The sequence below is a fragment of the Pinus tabuliformis genome, chromosome 8 (assembly GCF_031772625.1).
Source record: "Pinus tabuliformis cultivar Carrire ecotype Pingquan chromosome 8, CPIR1, whole genome shotgun sequence".
NCBI classification, from domain to species: domain Eukaryota; kingdom Viridiplantae; phylum Streptophyta; class Pinopsida; order Pinales; family Pinaceae; genus Pinus; species Pinus tabuliformis.
Window position 1 is genome coordinate 444,589,338 of NC_142294.1, and position 6,227 is coordinate 444,595,564.

Below are 6,227 nucleotides of genomic sequence, written 5' to 3' on the forward strand. Positions count from 1 at the left end.
ATTCCTTGCAAGGGTGCAAGATTGGTTGAAGTTCCACTCATAATAACTAGTGAGAAGGAAGCTCCTTGATGTGCATATTTCAAAGATTTTATTGTAAATTTTTGGGATATTCCAAACATATATCTTCAATTTTGACCATTATAGACATTGATGACTTGATAATATGATCATTTTTCCCATCGATTGCTTTTTAATCGCACTAAATCCAAATTTGTTGTAAAATTTGTAGCTCAAAACATGGGTTTTTGTATAATTAGGACAAATAGAAGAAAACATGCATGGCTCTCATAGAAAAACCAAATACATCTTAGTCGTGGATAAGACTGAAATTGTGATGGTCTGTCTACAAATGCCTTGATGGCCATTGTTCCTTTCAATTTTATGAATCTGCTGTGTTTTTATGAATAGAAAACAAAATCAGACCATGCCAAAACTGAGATGAATGAGAAGGATAATTATTGCAGACACCAGAGCAGATTTCAATGGCCATGATGGCATGTATGTTGATGCTTCTATATGTGCTGGGAGTGCCTTGATATCAACTGCAAAACGTTCTTGAACCTGCTTCAGCACATCCTCCTCTGATGAAGAAGTAGAAGAGACAAAGGTAATTGCAAAACCCTTTGTGCCAAACCGTCCAACCCTTCCAACCCTGTGCAAATAAGTATCTTCAGACTCAGGCATGTCATAGTTGATAACAATATTAACTCTTTCAATGTCAATTCCCCTGCCTACCAGATCAGTTGCAACCAGAAGCCTCTTACTCCCCTCCTTGAAACTTTTGTATCTCATCAGTCTTTCATCCGGCTGCATTCCAGAATGAATGCAGGTGCAAGGAAAGATGCACCCCACCAGCAGCTTGGATAGCTCAGAAGCCCTTTTCACACTCTTCACAAATATAACCACCTGGTTGAAATCCAGGACATCCAGCAAATCAGTCAGCTTCCTGTTCTTTTCTACCTCAGCCAGTTTTATATAGTGCTGAACTAGACCTTGAAGTGTGAGCTTGGCCTCATCAACATATATCTCCATAGGATCCTGCATGAATTTCTTGCAGACAGGCCTGATTTCCTTGCTCAGTGTGGCTGAAAACATCATGACCTGCTTGTCATGAGGGGTCATCTTGAAAATGGCCTATACATCTCTCCTCATGTCCAAAGATTCCAGCATTTGTCACATTCATCCAGAATAAAATGCCTTATATTTATCAGACTGAGATCATTGTCTTTTGCCAATGCCAGAATCCTTCCAGGGGTCCCAACAACTATTTGGGGGGATTCATTTTTTAATATTGCCTTGTGAGTTTTGATAGGCAGGCCTCCATAGAATACAACAACCTTCAATTCTTTCAGATGAGTCATAAACCTCTCAAATTCATGGCATATCTGGTATGCCAATTCTCTAGTATGGCACAAAACTAGGGCAGAGACTTGGCCTTCTGTGGGTTCGATCTGCTGCAGAGTTAAAAGCACGAAAACTGTTGTTTTACCCATTCCAAATTTGGCCTGACAGAGTACATCCATGCCCAGAATCTCTTGAGGAATGCACTCGTGCTGAACTTCTGAGGGATGTTCAAATCCAGAGTCCACAATTGCTCGAAGGAGCTCTGGCTTCAGTGGGAAATCCCACATAACCTTTCTTGGAGGCTTCATCAGTGGAAAAATGTTCCTCCAATGCTTGTGCGTCCAATTCCTCTTCTTCATAGTCCAGGAGCTCTTCATTATAAATCTCTTCCTTCAACTCTTCCACATTGTCTACTCCTTGTTTTGCCATTTTCACTAAAAATATGAAGCACAAGCGCAGCTTTATGATGAAATAGCATAAGAGGTTTTATTGCTGTAAAAGATGAAATAATGATGCAGAAAACCAGCCATGTGTGTCTCAAAGCACTCTCAGAAATTATATAAATTAAGGTTCAACAGACATACCCATCTCATTCAAATTGGTGACAACTTCATAGGGTGATATTTAAAGTACATTTGAGAGAACTGAACATTACATTTACCTTGTTTGATAGTTAAGACTTCTTTTACACTTGTCATCTCCCTGAAGTTTGAAAACGCAAAAATGGTGCGTGAATAATGGAGACCAAGCCGAACAGAGAATTAACAATATATCATTGTAGAAACTTAAACTGGAAGCCACAAATGACAAGCGTGCAAATGCATGTCTTTTATGAATATAAATTGGATTTGTTCAATTCCTGAGGGTTTTTCTCCGGTTAAAAGTCAGTGTGATCTCTGTCTGAATACTTTTCCCCTCCCTCTCCAGTCACACCTCCAGCAAAGTGCGATGACTGTTATGCATGCCCTGTTGGTAGCACTTGCTGTTGTGCCTATGACATCGGTAATTTCTGCCTTTAATGGGGATGATGTTCTTATAAATCAACTACCTGATGCAGAGATAACCACCACTGCTTCCCACACGATTTCCCATTCTGCGATTTCAATGTAGAAACTTGTCTTAAGATTAGTCATCCATCATTTCTTTGTTCGCATTTTTCATTTCAAATCACCAATTCTGGCTTATGGAGTTTTAGTGTTTGGAATCAATTTGCAAGTAAAAAGTTGAAATTTATTCCGGCTTATGGAGTTTTAGTGTTTGGAATCAATTTGCAAGTAAAAAGTTGAAATTTTGTTAGTTGGAAGCCATTTGCAAGTAAAAGGCTGAAATTTTGGTGTTTGGAATAGATTTGCAAGTAGTCCATTCACATGTTTATGTTGTTATTCTTCCGCACTTTATGCCTTACGGCGTTTCTTTTGCAACATCTGGTGCAAATGCTAGTACATAATTTCCTTTCAAAAATATTTATCAATATAAATAATTATGAAAACTTACATTCTCTTACATTACTACTTTTCTAATAAATTTCTTTAAAAAATATTATAATACTTTTTATTAAACCCTTTTATATAATCACTAAATCCATGATTTCTTTTTTTCCTTTATTCTTCATCACTTACCCGTCTCATCTCATGATAAATATATAGCTTAATTGGTCTCGTGGCTAAGGATTGAATTGCGCTCTCGAACTCTCGAAAACCTTTGAATATTCATTTGAAGATATAATGATGTTTTATACGGTAAAAGATTATATATATATTATGTTGTACAAGTTTTTGGGTATTCGGTAAGGTTAGAAGTATTGTCTAAATTTACAGGAAACTTTAAGTTGGGAGTAGCAATAATATTTTATTTTTTCATCGAAAATTTGCCAATCAAATTTCATCTTGCAAAGACTGCCAAAAAAATCAATATATTAATCTATCAACAATTTTTCAATCAAATTTCTCGGTAATTTTATTCAATGATATATGTTAAGTCACTAGTGGAATTCTTTGCCCTTGATGTAATCTTACCAATATTATATATATTACATCTAATTATAATAGAGATAAGAAAAAAATAAAATATATATAATAGTGATTAAAAAAATTAAAACAATAGAGTTTAAATCCAATGTGATTTTAAAAAGAGTGTATAATAAAATTATAAATTTCCAAGTTAATATATATTTTATACTTAAATAAATATGAAAATTAAATTAAAAAAAATGTTTTTTTAATAATATTTATATTTCATAATTTCAACTATTTTTCTTTTCTTTAGTATTCCATCTTTTGTCCATTCAGCGCGCATGATAATGATGGTTTTTCTAGTGCGGACAATCTTTCTAGATTCTTTTATATCCATCCGCCATCCGGGTATATGAGGAGAATGAATAACTTTCCAATGACAAAGATCATGATTGGACATGCACCTCATCTTCATATGGATAGAAGTAGAAGGGCTTTCCATAAACTGGTTGTTTCTCTTAGTTCTAGACCCATATCCAGATCGAAACCCAAAGACATACCCTTCCCTTTGCACAGTTCCATCAGTTTACGCAGCTTCCAAGCTAGTAACGTCAAATATACCTAAGTTTGCACACATCAAATATACCTAAGTTTGCACTTATTCATTGCAGTGAAGCTCCCAAAACGTCTAAGTTTGCACTTATTCATTGTAGTGAAGCTCCCAAAAGATCAAAAAATGGTTGCATTGAAGCTCTCGAAAAGCTGGTAACGTCAAATACACCTAAGTTTGCACTTATTCATTGCAATGAAACCCCGGAACCCTCAAAAATCGGTTGTAGTGAAGCTCTCCAAAAACTCCAAAATACTGGTTGAAGCTCCCAAAACGTCAAAAACGTCAAAAATCAGTTGCACTAAACTCTGGAAAAGCTCCAAAATACCCATGGACACTCCCGACAATTTTGGAATGTTTCCCCTCAACTCTCAAGCTCCAAGAAGCCAGGGAGCTTTTAGTACGTACTCTCCAATGCCGAGGAGCGGTACCGTATATATATACATATATAATACTATAGTTTTCATGTTTAATATTGATTTGATGCTAGGTATTTCGAAGTTTAGTTTAACCTCCACCCTGCGACAGACATTTGCAGCAACACTAAAAGAACACTTGTCGTTCGTTGGCATAGAGGGATTAGATGGTGTCTCACCTCAGTTTTACAGGTGTTTCAAGGTTTGGTTCAACCTCATTGAGTTACGGGTTGACCCTCTGCGACCGACATTTGCCGCAACACTAACTGTTGTCCTTTCGTCCGCATAGCAGGGATTAAGATCATGGTGTCTCATCTAATTTAGAAGACGATATGGAGACGAGGTACGGGGTTGGGGTTTATGAGTGTCGACACGATGTTCATTTTTCCAGATACAGCGAACCAGCACATGCATATCCTTTTTTCAGACAAAATCGTCGTGAATGATCCTATAACAAATAATTTCCCATCAAATGTTTTCATGGCCGGATGTACTCATCATTTATTTGATTATGGTGAATTGGTAATTTGATATCTTTTTTCAGACAAAATCGTTGTGAATGATCCCATAACAAATCATTTCTCATCAAATGTTTTCATGGCAGGATGTATTCATCATGTATTTGATTATGTGAATTGGTAATTATTTGTTTGAGTAATTCAAACGAAGTTTAAGATTAAATTTTTAGCTGTCATTTTACCAGTTGCCTGCAAGCCAAATATATTAAATATATATGATTTATCAATAATTTAAACGTCCAATATTAACCACAAGTGACAAATCTAATAAACTCTCTAAAACCACCTATTCCTCTTCCTCTGACCTCATCACAACAAACTTAACCTATTCATCTAACCTCATCAAACAAACTTAACCTAGAGAATTAAAATCCCTGGTAAGATAAATGTCATACCAGGGCCGATAAATTTTGATCAATTAAATTACAATTCAACTCAAACTTCACCGGGTTGCAATTTAACTGAAACTTCACCGGGTTGAATTTATTGATACCAGTTAGAATCTGTGAGTGGAGCTTGATGATTCCGGCCAATTTTGACACGGCTTTCGACAGACAATTCGCCATCTCCGAGCCCACGCTGTTGTATTTCAATCCACGCTTCCTCTAAACGGGAGGTACCGACATTGTTGTATTTCAATTCCGGCTTTCTATAAATGGAAGGAAAAACATGCTCATCTACTTTCACCACATTGCACTTTATAAAGCTTACGTAAAGAATGGCAACAGGCAACGTTGTTATGCAAACTTGGTTTATATTTACAAGTTTAAATTCGGTTTCAATCTAACAAATCAAAATTTCACATAAATTTTATTTAAATTTACATTATTTATTTATTTATATTAAATTTTACCATTCCCATTTAATATGATATAATATAGAAAAATTTCAATTAAAAAACAATTCATTTATTTTATTAAAATTCATAATATTTATAGTGAATTTTATTTCAATTTTATTAAACTTGAAATATTAATAACTTTCTCATTCATATAAATTAAATTGTTAGTAAACATAGATAGATATCAATTTATGGTAAACATTAGAACACTTACTTTATGATACATCTCACATTGTCCAACTTTGGGACAACTAGGTTTTAGTACAACTTATCATGCTTATACATATGACCAAACTAAAAGGGTAAACAAAATTCTAAAAGACAAGTTGAGGATGTACGTCATGCATCAACCAGTGAGGCGGGGAGAATGAATTTGCATACAACAATGGGTACGAGGATTCATTGAATATGAGTCATTTTGAAGCAGTGTATGGCAGAAAATGAAACACTCCCATTAGCTAGGATGATCTAGTAAGTAGAGTGGTTCTTGGACCTCGCATGTTAAGAGAAACAAACCAAGAAGTGCTCAATATGAGGTAGAAATTG

The 6,227-nt window shown here is 35.3% G+C and overlaps 1 pseudogene; it reads right to left on the bottom strand.

The window, feature by feature from the left end:
* Positions 1 to 416: 416 nt before the first annotated feature.
* Positions 417 to 2,420, bottom strand: LOC149235965 (DEAD-box ATP-dependent RNA helicase 15-like; annotated as a pseudogene).
* Positions 2,421 to 6,227: the final 3,807 nt, after the last annotated feature.